The sequence below is a fragment of the Grammomys surdaster genome, unplaced genomic scaffold, assembly GCF_004785775.1.
Source record: "Grammomys surdaster isolate TR1022 unplaced genomic scaffold, NIH_TR_1.0 140, whole genome shotgun sequence".
NCBI lineage: Eukaryota > Metazoa > Chordata > Mammalia > Rodentia > Muridae > Grammomys > Grammomys surdaster.
Window position 1 is genome coordinate 5,557,622 of NW_021604598.1, and position 15,963 is coordinate 5,573,584.

Here is a 15,963-nt window from a genome sequence, read left to right on the forward strand (position 1 = left end):
ACTCCTAATGTGTACAGATTGAGGGATATTAGTTTGTTCTATGTTCTCTGCTTTAATAATTTATTTTTTGTTTCTCATATTTAAAGTTTGTTCTGTCCTTTATCTATTTCTTTGGCAAAAATTTATCTGCCAGTGTTGAATAAAATAGGCAACAGAGTTGATTCTGGGTTTATTTTTGTTTTAAATATGCCAGTGTTTCACCATCAACTTGATATTAGCTGTTCTCTAATAAACTGTCTTTTATCATGTTAAGTAAAATTTCACTTGTTATTTTTAAACAGTTTTAGTGGTGATGATTGTTGATTTTTAACAAAATCATTTTTTTCTCCTGGAGGGCTAATATTTTTTTAACCTTTGAATTATTAGTGTAATAAATTATGTTAATTGATAAAATGATTCTGATATTGCTAGGATAATAGTACCTTGGGTATTATTTATTAGTGTGATACATTAATAACTCATTTCAGAATTTTAAGCTAGTGTAATTGCTGGCTTTCAGTTTATTGTAATCACAAGTACATAGTTTAAAAACTCTTAAATAAAACAAGTCTATGTTTATGAGAATTTGACCAGGGTGCTCTAGTTCTTATTAGGCAAACAAGCTGTGTAGGCCTAGTTCAAGGCGCTATCAGTAAGCTGTTAATCTATTTTAACATCCAACAATGAATGCACAGAATTTTTTTTAATATTTATTTATTTATTTTATTGATGAGTACACTGTAGCTGTCTTCAGACACACCAGAAGAGGGCATCCAATCTCATTACGGATGGTTGTGAGCCACCATGTGGTTGCTGGGATTTGAACTCAGGACCTCTGGAAGAGCAGTCAGTGCTCTTAACCGCTGAGCCATCTCTCCAGCCCCAAATGCACAGAATTTAACAACAACAACAACAACAAAAAATGGCCAGTCTCCAGAGAGATAGTTAAAGAAAATTCTGTTTTGATTTTATTTGATTGGGTTTGATTCTCAGCACCTACAACCATCTGTAATGAAAGTTGCAGAGGAGCTGATGCCCTCTTCAGGCCTCTGCTGACATCAGACACACATGTGGTGGTACACAGGCATACATGCATGCAAAATATGCAATACACATATATTTTTAAATTTAATTTTAAAAGAAATATCAGCAATTGTCTGTCAGTTCCTATTCCTGATCCCACTCTCATAAAGACTGATAAATAAAGGCTGTTTTTCAGCACACAGTTATAGTGTGGGATCACTGTAAGAACACCATATCTAATATCTACTAACAAATACACCTGCAATTTTCTTTTTCAATGTATTTCTTTTTTAATTTTTGAGCATTTGGTATGTAAATACTATATTTTCATCATTTCTACCTCTTTCTCCATCTCCAACTCCCACTGTCCCTCTGAAAATCATGATATTTTCTTCTGCAATTATTTTTCACACACACACACACACTCACACATACACACTATGGAGTCCATTTAGTGTTTTTCATGTTCTTCAAGTGACCACTTGGGATTGGATAACTCATCAGGAAGTTTGTCTCTGGAAAAAAAAAACACCTAATTCTCCTTCTCTCAGCAACCTATAGCTGTTCAAGACTATAACATAGACCCACAATTGGTTCAAAATTCAGAGAAAGAACTGGTGACTGTGTTGGTTAATCTACAGCACCTGCCAATTTCTTGTCACATGGTCCTAGCTAAGAAAATGTATCTTATCTCCATCTTTTCTCAGACTGACTAGAATATTTAAGCAATATAGCTGGAGTAATTAAGATGATAAAGTGAAAAGATCCCCAAGGCTGATATTTAATTTCTTTTCCTATTAATGTAAAACAAAGACAGAACATATGACACCAGGAAAACTGCATTGGACTGACTGGTTTGGCTTTTAACCAGTTTATTTTGCATCTGTTATTGATTTAAGTGCTTATTCAAATCTTGATAGGCATACTCAGATACACATCAGGGGAAGGTTATTAATTTATACTCATCTCAGTGATGTTTCTCAGCTATAGAGACAATCAAGATCCATGTAATTGCTGCTGCTGAATCTGTGGAAACTGCTGCAGGGTTTCCAACCCCAAAACCCCCAGACCACTTCTCTGCTAAATGAGGAGCAAGACTCGATGGATCACAGGATATCAAGGCTTGGAAGGAGCCTGGCTTGTTGTGGGCATCTCATCTGGCTTCATCACTAATATAGACTTCTAGTCTTCAATGATGAGCCTCCCTTCCTTCCTACATGATGATTTCTTTTTTGAATGCTAGACACCATATCAAGAAGTTAAAGAAAAGTATTAAATAATGGAGAGTACTAACCCTCTTTTATTTTAAGTTTTGAACCTATGTTGAAAATACAAATGCTCCTTGGCTCATGATGTGTTATATTCAAATGAACCTTTTGTAAGTTGAAATATTTAGTGCATCTACCTTTCATTACAGCCTAGTTTAACAACATGGTGTCTTTACTCTCATGGATGATTTGAGGGGCTGTCTGTGCAGCTGTCTTTACTCTGTGGATGACTACTAGTTGTTTGTGCAGTTGTCTTTACTCCATGAATGATTGGGGGTTGTCTGCAGTTGTCTTTACTCCATGGATGACTAGGGGTTGTCTGCAGTTGTCTTTACTCTCATGGATGTCTAGGGGTTATCTGTAGTTGTCTTTATTCCATGGATAACTAGGGGTTGTCTGTGAAGCTGTCTGCACTCTCATGGATGACAAGGGAGTGTGTCTCATTGCTGCTGCCCAATATCTGAACGTATCAGCCTGTATATTACTAGCTCATGAAAACATGCAGCTTCAAAATTGGAGATATGGTTTCTATTAAATATATATATCGCTTTCAGATCACCTAAAAGTTGAAGAATGCAAAGTCCACTGTAAGTATGGAAAATCTGTGTTCTGTGATGATCACAGGATGCCAGAGCTGGCTGTGAAATTCTGCATTCCACCATGTTCTTTTAACACTGTAAACCATGTGCTAGAGTTCTTAAATAAATGATTTGGTTTTGCTATGACAGGTGATCTAGGTCTTTCACTGTTGCATTTCTCTGGCCCATAAAGACTGGATTTACAAAATATGATAAGATCAGCATTAGATGCCTACTGTTGGGAAGTAGGCAAGGCGTTGTGGGTCATCTTGAGCATCATGGGACCACTTGGGCCTTGTGGAACATCCTGGTCCTGGTCAGCTTCTTCTGCTATTCGTGAACAGAAAATTCAGGGCTCAGACGATACTGAAGGCTGATGATACACTGAGATAGAAGAGGGGCATGTGCCCACAGAGCATGCGTAGTATTAGCCTGATAACTGGAAGTCCTGCGCCACAGCAGTTAGGGGACTTACCATGACAGTCATGTAGCAATGGAGCTGAAACCAAGAGTCCCAGCACCCAGTCCTTGGTATCAATGTCAGATCACTCTCTCGTTAGAATTACTCATCTCCACAGAACTCTCAGGATGTTCTTCCTCACAGAAAACACTCTAGGAAAGGGTTTTTCTGTTACAAAGCTTAAATGGCAAGTGATGACTGGTCATACTGGAGTTCTCACTGCAGTGTGTGTTTTTATTCTTGAAGATAGAGCTGATGGGTCACTGGGCAATTCACTGATGTGAAATAAACCACCTTTTTGATAGCTTGGAATACAGGGAGGAACAACACTATTTAGGGACTTCTGGAAATTTCTCAGGAGTAATGGGAAATAACCAAGTCTTCTGGGAAAGATAGTTTTACACGGGTTTAGTGAGTCTTTTATATTATCAGTTTAAATGCCATAGGTGGGGAATATTCCTCTTGATTCCCACCCTGCCATATAAATGTATATTGAGCTCAAAGTAAGTTCTGGATGAGCCATCTACCGAGATGATGGCTGAACCCAATAACCAACTTGCCTTCATGCTCAGGGGGAGGATGGAGACAACACGGCTTCCTTCTAGTCACTGTGGCTAGACCCAATGATATACTTCATTGTGCTAGAAATATTAAATTGTGTTCCATAATTGAAAGTACTAAGGCTTTTGCTTAATTTCCTGTGGAATATTTTTCCTCCTTTTTTTTCTCTGGTATTTTGAATTTATACTTTTTGAGTGTATGGATAAAAAGATGATATTCTTTAAGTCTTCTGATATCATTTACTTTCTTGAGAAAGTAAAACTTTTTGGAAAAAATAAAGTTTTGATGAATACTTTTTTTTTTTAATTTCAACCAACTGGCATGCTATTCAGTCCCTAGGCTGGTGAGTTGGGACAGACTTTTCCAGAGACTGCAGCGTGATTATTGGGATGATGAGGAAGTAGACTGACCCAAACCAAATCTACTTCCCAAATTAGAAAAGGAAAACAAAAATACATCCCAAAAAGTAAAAATATGTATATGCATATATATATATATATATATATATTTATATATATATATATATATATATATAATGAGAATACAAAGTAGTACATAAGACACACACAAAGGCTGGGCAGGTATTGACATGTACCGCTTTTGCAGAAAATCCAAGTTCAATTTCTAGCACCCACATCAGGCATCTCACACCTGCCTGTAGCTCTAGCTCCAAGGAACACATCCTCCTCTTCTGGCCTCCAAGAGAACTTGTACTCCCATGCCTGTACCCACATGCATACAATTAAAAATAAAAATAAATTTCATTTTAAAAAGACACTATAGTAAAGCAGATCAACCAAACCAAACACTTGGTGTAAAAGGAATGATAGAATTGATACAAACAAATGGTTGTCATATTTTAAATTCCTTTACCTTATTAAAATATGCATAAACAACATAACATAAAATGTAGAATTTATTCTTAAATACTTGTAAAACAAACAAAAAAACCTCTGCAAATTATTAAATGAGCCAAGTGTGATGTGATAGGTCTAGACTATCTTAATGTAGAACCTGGGAGGCAGATGTGCTTGCAATATAAATATGCATATAATCAATTGACAAACTGATTAGGGGAACAAGGATGGCCTCTCTTGCTTACTAAATTTTCCCAGTTAAAAACTTATCTGGCTATATCTCACTAGAAGTTGTTTGTTTTTTTTTCTAGTCTCCATGCTTAATTTCTTTTAAATTGTTCGTAAAATTTATTTTTATTGTGTGAGTGCATGTGGGGAGAGAGAGAGAGAGAGAGAGAGAGAGAGAGAGAGAGAATTCATAGGTCATGATGAACACGTGGAAAGCAGATGACAGCTCTGTGAAGCCAGATCTCTCTTTCCATTTGTATGTGCATTCTGGGATGCACTCACATCTCCAGACTTACACCAGTGTCTTCTCCACTGATCCATCTTGCCAGCCCTAGAACTAGCCCTCATACTGAAATTTCTAAGTCCGTTATGATTTCTTGTTTGACCCACAGATTATTGTATATATTCCAAGTTTATGGGTATTTCCTAATTTCTTATGTGATTTCCAATTAAAATTTGATGAGACTTTATGACCTAGTTTATATTATTTTATTTTGTAAATATATATGTGCAAAGGATGTGAAGTTGGTGATTCTACCTCCCAGGTGCTACAGCATTTCTGACCCATGTTCTTCTTGATTGTGTCAGAAACGAAGTAAATTTCAGCATAATCACAAACAGCTGTCAGTCTCTGAGAAGGATAGTGTGCATGTGTGTCCTAAAGTCTAATTTTTATAAGCAGGTAATTTGCATTCATTTGGATTCTGTTTATAGAAGTGTGATTACTTAACATGCAATATAGATAGTGTACATAATTAGGTTTTCCTTTCTATATTTTTTTTTTAGTTTTAGGTGTGTATCTTGTGAACCATTTTTAATTAATAATTTTTTCTACAGATTATAGCATTAAACTGTGAGAATTGCTTTAATAGAACAGTGTGGTTGAATTTGTTTTTAAAAGCTTTAGACTCATCTTACCAGCTTGCCTTTGCCATTGTGTGTAGTATAATTTATTTACATCACTGCTGGGAAAGGCCTATTTTATCTCTGGGTGATACCCAAACAAGTCTCTCTCTCTCTTTTTTTTTTTTTTTTTTGAGACCCATATCTGATGGAGTATATGCCTGGCCAGCCAGATCAGTCCCATCCACCCTACACAGTATGAACTCCAGGACCAGCTTTCCAACATCCAGAGCACCCTGAGGGGTGTTCTGTTCCTTCTGTGGTTCTCAGGGATGGGCAGTAGCGTGACCATGTGCAAATTTTCAGCATCTGTGTTAAGCTGGGGCTGTGATGTGGGGGAGGGTTGCTTCCACTTTGGGTGTTTATCTGCGGAGGGCTTCCTCCTGAAGGGTAATAGCAGTCTTCCCTTCTCTATTCAAGACTGAAAATACAGTCACATAACAGTCCACGCTGGGGCCCGGGAATGCTTGGGCAGAAAATCCCACATGTACTTCTCACTACACTGTTTACACGAACTGTCGGCTCCTTGCCAACAGGTCCAGGTGAGAGGAGAGAGAGGTCCGGGTCCAGCCGGGTCACTCTGGGGCTGAGTAGGATAGTGTCAGTGGCTGGTGAACAACCACACCAAGCTTGGAGTCTTGTTGAAGCAGGAACTCACTCAACTTTATTGCATCAGCCCCTCACTTATATAAACTCAGAGCATAAGGAGGGGGATTTTTGGTGGAGTGAGATGAGGAAGGATGATGGAGGGTATGGGGTGACTGACAGGGCCAATGGCAAAACGGCAGGGGCAGAGGCAGGGCCAGTCAGGTGTTGTTGAGTCACCTCAATACAGAAATGACTGAGAGAGGTCTCAAAACTCGAGCCAGGCATAGACTCTCCCACAAGGCCACAGACCTTTGGCCTCAGGTTTGTCTTCAAGGCCCAAACCAGGGCCAAAATGGGGCCCAACAGCAAACTGTCTCTCGTCTACTTCTCATCCTAAGATTCCCTCTTGTTCATTCGTCTGCGATCTCTTTTGCTCCCTGACATGTGGTGGGCATCCCACTAAGTGGTAGTAATGTGAAAACTGAGTAATCTGGGTAAGAGCCGATTCACGGAAGAGTAGAGAGGCTCAATAATGTGAGAGGAAAGCTTCCTTCATATCCCTTGGCAAACCTTCAGAAGTTAGCTCTGTTTAGAGGTGAGACAGGATTAATTATTATGCATATCTTCAGATTTAAAACAACATCTTCTTTTTATCCCCATTTTATAATGAATGTTCTTATTTTTCACAATCTTCTCCCTATCATTTCTTGGAGTTTTTGTTCCACTTGTGAAGAGTTGTGGATGAAGCCAGTTAGCAAACACAACAGATGCCTGGCTTGAACTGGTTAGAGTCTAACCTTCTTTGTGACGGCCAAGTTTTATCAGAAGGAACGTTACCAAGAACTCTTTGCCTGTGGTATCTAAGATATACTTTCCTTTAAAGCAAGACCACAGCATCTAAATAACACGTAAGGCCGTCTAAACAATCAGCTTGTGAACAAGAGGCTCTGTATCTTCCCCCCAACTGTATATATTATCAAGTGGGACTTACAGCCCTTTGTTTTAGTTAGTTTTTCTGTTGCTATCATGAAAAATTCTAACCGAAAGCAACTTAGGGAGGAAAAGTTTTACTTGGCCCACATTTTTAGGTAACAGTCCATCACAAAAAAATGGAGGAAAGAACTCAAAACAGGAATCTGGAAGCAGAGGCCACAGAGGATTGCTGCTTACTAACTAGGGATGGAGCCACCCACAGGGGGCTGGGTCCTCCAACATCAATCATCAGTCAAATAATCTCTCACAGACATAGCCATTGACCAATATGACCTGGGCAATTCCACAAATGATTTTTTTTTCTTCCTAGGTGACTCTAAATTGTGTCCAGTTAACAAGAAAAGCTAACCAGCACACTCTTCAGTGTTTTCAAGGACCTGTTCCTGACGCTGAAGAGTATCACAGAAGATTCTGAAGTAGGGTAGAGGAGGAAGGGCTAGTAAAAACCAAAGTGTAAGGAGTCTAGCTAACATAGCAGCCTCTGGTGACAGTGAGCTTGTTTTGATGGTCATTTGGAATGTGCTCTGGGTTTTAGGTATAGAAAATGACCTGTTTCAGTTAATGGGGTACTGGTAGACAAAGTGGTATGAAACATATTGGAATCTTCACAGTAGAAACAAAAATAAATCTGCAATATTCTTAGATATTTTAAGAAAGACACAAAAGGTTAGGTAGAAATACCATGTTTGGACTGGAGGTTGACCAGAAGACACCCAAGCACCCACCCTAGCCCAGCCCCACTGCAGGCATCACTACAATGAGCAAATACATGGTGGAACTATGGGAAAGAGGGACTATATTATAGAGAAAGCGAAGAGAGAAAGTGAAGCCAAGCAGTTCCTGCACTGTAGACAGAGAGGGCACTAAAGCCATGAGGCAGTGAAGAGCAGGCAGATATGAGGAGCCTGTGTGTCCATCTGAGGCCATGGTGACCTCTAGACCCATGCTGTCCCTGGGGTGGCCATGTCTGGGTCAATGGTCCTATCTCAGCCAGAGTCTGTGCTGCTGGACCAGGCTCATGTTAACTCCAAAGGCCAGAAGGCAATGCCAATGTCCTTGGTCTGGGCTGCATCCTGAGACTATATTGATATCCAGCACTGTACTACGCTGTCCCTGCCCCTAACCTTAGCAAAGTGGGAAAGCTGGAGGGCTGACCAACTCAGTTAACATCCAGATCCTGGGCTTTGAGCTGGGCCACCCCAACATTTACCCTACATATGAGCTGCTGAAATCTCCATGATTCAGTGAAATAGCAGAATGTCTGAGGAGTCTCAGTGAGGATCCAGTATTGATGGTGTAGAAGAAGTCAGAGGCCTAGAACCAGATCAATGACTCATTGTAATGAACATCTGCAAGTAAGCTGTTTGAGCAAAAGGGTATCCTGTGTGACACATGAACAAAAGGGTATTCTGTGTGATATATCTTAACACAAGATCTTATTCTTTTGTTGGGGAGTTCACAATGGTGGAGGGTGGATATGGAAGGACCGGGAAATAGGTGACATTGGGGTGCATGATATGAAACTCACAAGGAATTAATAAAAAGTTAATAAATATAAATAAATAAAATTATCATAGTTGTTTAAAGTTTGGGCATAGTCTCAAGGCCTGCTGTAGCTCTGTGGATACACACACACACACACACACACACACACAGACTTTGCCTGGAACTTCAAGGAAGAAAATTCACTAATGGATTGTAGAAGAAGGAGGGGCATGGTTTTTGGGTACTGAGCTAGGAAGAGAGTTCACACAGATGATACCAGTAATTTAAGTGCTCATGAATGCTGCAAGATCAAAATGGCCATGGATCAACATGGTCGGTGGAGGATTACCCACGTTTGTCCGTGGGAACTGCACTGGCATCACTGGGACGATAACTCTCCCTGCAAGGACTTCCCTGAACACACCACTTCCCTGTGGCACCCCACAGACGTTGTATCACAATCACAGAAGCTCCCACACACTTCTAAATTCTCTCTAGTGGGATGCTATCACCTCTGTTCTGGACCAACAGTACACACTGGAGAATCCCAACTCCAGATTTTTCTTTGCCAGTTGCTTAACGTGAGTCTCTAGACAATGGTTTTCAGGTATGTGGTTTTCTGTTTCCTTATCTAGAAAGTTGAAACGATTGGAAGTTCTATATGAATTCCTTTGTCCTTTGTATCTATGCACTCTGTAGTTTCCATGTTAGTAATACTTGTGTTCCTGTGACACAATCCCTTAAGTAATTAACTGATGAAAAGGAAGGACTTATTCGGCTAATGATTTTCAGAGGTTTCTGCCCGTGGTCACTTTGCTCTGGCTCTCGAACTCTCAAAGCACAGTAAATTACAGACAGGGTACAAGGCAGAGGAAGTCAATTAAGAGACTAAATACAGGTAGTGGAAAAGAGGCTCATGGCTCCTGCAGAACTGATGACACCCTTCTTCCTTTAACCACCCCAAGAAGGAATAGCTTACTTCATGCTTCTTGAACCAAGATAGGGACAAAAATCTAATACAAAGGGAGAGTGAGTTTCATGATTTTCTGTGAGTTCAATGGGCAGCTTTTTGTCATCGTTTGCCTCCTGTTTGTGTCCGTTTGACTTCTCTCCCACCTTAGCCCTCCCTCTAAGAACCAGGCTTTTATCGCTGGGGGCATTTGTTAAAAGTCCTGTCTTGCTGTGTAAGATTGCAAAAAGGAACTATGTACCCTGGAACATTCTCACCATTTCGATGTATCAATTTTTGTCTCACTTGCTTGGTCAGAACGTTTCCCCTTGGGGTGTTTTTACTCACTTGAGTGCTTGAAGTCTACATTAATACACTTATTTCAACTAGATCTTTAATCAATATTTCATGGGTTGTTTTGAGGAGAGCCATTTAAACTCTTCTCGTCTCTGCAGGTATAGGACGGACACAGCACTGGACCAGGAAGGCAGGCATCACATGCACATAGATGAAGATGTTCCTACTAGGTGAAAGCTTGGGATGCTCACACTTACAATGAATCATTCATAGGAAGCAGACAAGGCATTTTATGTTTTACAAAATGGAAAGTTTTGATCCTTACATACGTATCTGAGACACATTACTGACAGAGTCAAGGACAACCATCAGATTGACCTTCAAGCAAGAAGGATAGCAATGAAAATAGTTGAATCATTAGGCCACTTGGAATCACAAAGGATTGAACTATTTGTGGTATGATATATTTTAAAGAGATCTCTGGCTTCTGTTGTCCATAGATAAGACTCAATAAATGGAAGTGTAAGAACAGTCTTGGCATGGTAATTCCACTTTGGTACATGGTGCTAAATGGCATGACTCTTAGTAGGGTTTCTAGTGACATGATAAATACCAGGACTGAAAACTACCTAGGGAGGAAAGACTTCATTTCATCTTGCAAATTACAGATCATCATTAAAGAAATCAGAGAAGGAACCCAAGACAGGAACCTGGAGGCAGGCACTGAACGTCATTAAGAAGTACTGTTTACTAGCTTGCGCCCCATAACTTGCTCAGCCTGCTGTCTTACACCATCCCAGGACCACCAGCCCAGGGGTGTCAACGCCCCCAGTAGCCTCAGCCACATTAATCATCATTGAAAATGCTCTACAGACTTTCTTACAGACGATCTGGTGCAGGCATTCTTACAACTAAGACTCCTCTTTCCAGATAACTCTAGCTTGTGTCAAGTTGACAAAAGAAACTTGACCAGGACAGGCTGAGTTTTGCATTAGGGGTGGGTGACGTATGTAAAATTCTGGCTCTAACACTGGTCCTTATGTGTATGACCAATTTGTTTTACATCCCCCTGGAGTCAGGACCTAAACAGTGATATCTTGGCTTAATAGCAAACACATGTTAAGCACTTGTGTGCAAGAGGCTCCCCTAAGTCCAAGAGACATTGCTTTTTATAATCCCACAATTACCCTTCAAGGGAAATACCATTGATTACTAGTAGCTATGCAGTAAGTCTACAAAGGAATTTCTTCTTACTTTTCACCTTTAATTTTTAAAATTCTGTTAGCAATTCCTTAGTGTTTTTTTTAATTTAGAATAAATTTGTTTAATTAACTAGGATTTTCAAAAAAAATTGTTTACTGATCAGTTTAGGAACAAACATGTCTATAAGGTCGAGTTTTTCAGATTATAAAAATAGTACATTCAGATTTTTGGAATTCTCAGCATATAGATCTTGTAGATGCTGTATTACATCTGAGTGTAACTACTACATTTTTGGAGTAATCATAACTGGTGTTCTTTTATTCTTTTAATGCAGCTCAGCAGTTTCTACCTGATTATTTCTCTAGAACATAAAAATACAATCTTTTGTTTGTTGATCTCAAATTCTACAACTTTGCTAAATTCACTTCGAGGTTTGTTTGTTTGTTTGTTTAGAACACATGGGATTCTCTATGTAGACAGTCACTTTATTAGCAAACAGGGGTTCCTCAGCTTATGACAAATTACATTCTGAAGCCCACACATAAACCTATCATGAGCAGGGCATCAGCAATTAAAATGCCGTTTGCACAGAGCTAAGAAAGCACTGTTAAGGTCTGTTCGCTGCGGTCATGTTAACATTTCCGGACGATTCTGACCATCTGCAAAGCGCTTCATCAGAGGACGGAACTTTGAGAGACTCGGTAAGATCTGAGAAGCTCCGGGGAACACTTGCCCGCTGCACCCGCGTGAGAGTCCAAGTTCCCAGCGCTCTGGGGCCTTTATGCCTATCGCTTTCTCTGCACATGCTAGATGGAAGAGTTTTGGAAATGACCACATCTGTCTCAGGAGAAGATTTTCAGAAATCAAGTGCCCACTGATCTTGAAAAAGACCTTTTGCTGGTGGCATTAAAGGAGGCACTGAAGAATTCTGCCTGTGAGCCCAGGACAGGAAAACAGAAGAGAGACTGAACTAGGCCATGGGCGGATGAAGAGCATTGCTATACTCGCTGCTGACCATGACGGACTCTGGACATCCTGGTTCTTCAGAAATAAAAACTGAGTGGCCACGGTATGACCAAGGACACAAAAGATGCCAAGGAGGTTGAAATGGTTCTGGAAAATTTGGTGGTAACCATGGAGACGGCTTTGGTAGTGACAATTTTGGCAGTGGAGGAGATTTCGGTGGTCACAGTGGCCTTGGTGACAGCTGTGGTAGCGAGAATGGTGGTGGGGATGATGACAATGGACTTTGTAGCCGTGGAAGTCTAAACTGATGTAAATTACCACAAACAATATTAAACATTTTGACAAACTTGGGAGGCAGAAGCACCGTTCCCTATGGTAGTACAAGCCAGTACTCTGTCAAGCGCAGAAATAAGATGGACATATGCTCTATGGCAGCACCAGTGGATACGGTGATGGCAAGAGGCCTTAACTCGTGATGGGAAGCAAAGCTTAGTAGGAGAGGAAAGCCAGAGAAGTGGCAAGAGGCCTCAGGTTACAGTGTAACCATGCACACTGGTAGCAGGGCCTAGCTGCATCAACAGCACACCTGCTCCGTTGTGCTCATGTGGATGTGGACAAAATTCAAGGACCCGCTTTGTGACTGATTGGATAACAGCTTGTTTTCAGTGTTTGTTCTATGGTAGTTGAAACATTCTAATAGAAAATGTTGCTACAGATAGACTTTCCAATCAAACTGTTGATTGTTAAATAACACAAGCTAGCCATGATGTTGAATCAATTTCTTTTTTAAAAACACAAAAGCATTTAATATACATACCCTACCAAACATCATAGCAGCTTAGCCTTCCCTACCTTGAATATGCTTAAACCATTCAGCCTACTGTAAGGGCCAGAGGAAACCCTGAGTAAGCAAGTTCTGAGTGAGTGTCTGCTGTTGGCATAGGCAAGGCCGTGTCAAGGACTCCAAAACATCAGACTCATGGAGAGATGCCAGTGCCTTCCTGTGGTCCACGTGTGCATGCTGACAGTGTGTGTAGAAAATGCCCACCATAGCTCCTTCTCCCTACTGCTTCCCACTTCCCCTCCCCTACCCAGAAACAGTTCCTGCTGACCTACCGAGATTAGCTAAACCCGTCCTCTTTATCCAGTTGTATATCATAAACCCTGCCTCCTGGTTCCTGGACACAGTAACCATGCCTTTCTTTTCAGCTCTATACAATAAACATTTGGATCTTCCAGCGTGCTTCAGCTTCTCCATTAGAGCCCCAGACCACTGAATCCCACCATTCTGTCTGCCTATGTCTGTCATGTCTTCATTCCCTTATCATTTCTTAATTTCCTCACAGTCCTCACTCAGTTCCAAGTCTCTAGAGGCCGTAAATAGACATGGCAGCCTGCAGCTGAGCAAAGTCATCTGACCTGAGGCCTATTTTATAATAAAGGGTTGAACACCTCACGTATCCTGATACAGTGCATTGTGGGCTGTGGGTTCTTTGTCTTGCATATGAATGACTGGTTGACTGGGACACAGTAGCTCGATACCACTGTTGAGTGAGCCCCATGAAATGTCTACCAGATGCATACGGCTTCCACACCACTGTAGTTTTAAAAAGCTGTAAATGTAAGTATAAGCACCACACACTAGGAATTACATGTATTTTTTTTCTTTCTTTCCATTTTTCATGTTTCTCATTTCATGTTTACTGCCTGGGGCTTACAGTGTTGTGCTGAACAAGATTTGGAGAGTTAAAAAAAAAAAAAGAATCATCTTACTCTATAAATATGTCTCTTGCCTCATAAATATTCATAAGACCTCTTTAAAATTTACAAACAGAACCCCCTGGGCTATTTCCCCCTTGGACCACAGCCACTCCAAATGGTTTGCTTACTTTGCCTGGCTATGCTAGAGTTCTGCTTCAGTCACTCCTCCCCTGCCCAGGTATCCCCTGCTTTTATTTTTAAATTTTATTTGAATTTCAGAACAGTTTTTGCTTTGGTTGCTTCTCTCCCTATCTCTCTGCTACCCCATGTCCTTGGCCGTCTGGCCTTCCCATCCCATGTGTTATGTGATGCTTCTCTCTCCCTTAAAGTCTCTTCCTCTGGTCCCTTGATTGAATTCCTTCCTTCAGGAAGACAAGAATGGAAGAGTCCTTGTCACATTTGTGAATGTTGCCTAACAAGTTAAGAAATGCCTTTTATTTTACTTTTAAAAGGCATAAGTGGGTGAGAATTTTACAGTTGCCTTTTTTTTTGTTGTTCTATTGATGTGATCACATGGGTTGTTTCTCTCTTAAGTCTACTAATATAGCAAACCACATTGGTTGGCTTTTAAGCTTGACCTGCTCTTGAATTTCTTCCAAACATCTATTTGCTTCCCTGTGACCCTGGATGTGTTCATTCTTCTCTGCAGGCTGGTGCCCCTCTTTCCAGTATTTTATTTATTTGAGTACACTGCTGCTATCTTCAGGTGCACCAGAAGAGGGCATCAGATCCCATTGCAGATGGTTGTAAGCCACCATATGGTTGCTGGGAATTGAACTCAGGACCTCTGGAAGAACAGAAAAGCCATTCTTATCCACTGAACCATCTCTTCAGCTCCTCTCAGTATTCTTTATAGAGCTGTCTTAGTGGCATAAATTTCTTTGTTTATATCATGGTAGTCTTAAATATTTCTCCCTCAATTTTAAATGAGAGTTTTTGTAGCCATAGCAGATTGATTTGAAAGTTGTGCTCTTTCAGAATGTGGAATACGCCTTTCCAGGGCTTCCTGCTTTTAAAAGTTTCTGTCAAATACTCAAGTGTCATTCTTATGGGCCTTAAAGAATTTGTCTTTTCTCTCTTGAAACTCTCAATGCTTTTCTTTATTTTGCATTTTAATGTTTTAGCTATAAAATATCTTGCTGAGTTTGTCTCTGATCCTACTCCCTTGTTGTTCTGTAGGCCTTTCTTGGCTGCACTGACACCTCTTTTTCTGGGTGTGGAAATTTTTCTTCTATGATTTTACTGCAAGTATATTTCATGCCTTTTATATGGTATTCTTATTATTCAGTGCCCACAATCCAAAAGTTATGTATTTTCATGGTATCCCAAAAACTCTTCTAGCTTCTCTTCCTGGATCTTAATAAATTTATTATTGACCTTGACTGAGTGAGCCAATTCCTTTACATTGCCTTTCAGGCCAGATACTATGTTTTCTGCATAGCCCATTCTGTTGATGAGGTTTTCCATTGAGATTTTTATTTGAATTATTGAGTATTTAATTTATAGTATCATTTTAGTTTGGCTTTTCTTTAGTAATTCTGTCTCTTTAGTAAGCTCAGTCATACCTTGTATTGACTTCCTCATTTTATGGGGTAAATAGCCATGTTCTGTTGAATTTGGGGTTTCCTCTATAGGAAGGAATTTCTTGCCAGCTACTGTAATCCTGGTCAGAAGTCCACAACTGGGAAGGCCATAACCTCTAGAATAGATCCTGTTATTGTTAGTTTGCTAAATGGTCATGTTGTCAATTTGCCTTCTAAGCATATATGTTTATAACCTGTAGATACAGGTTTCTCTTGACCTTGACCAGAGAAGCCTCCTCCTCCTCCTCCTCCTCCTCCTCCTCCTCCTCCTCCTCCTCCTC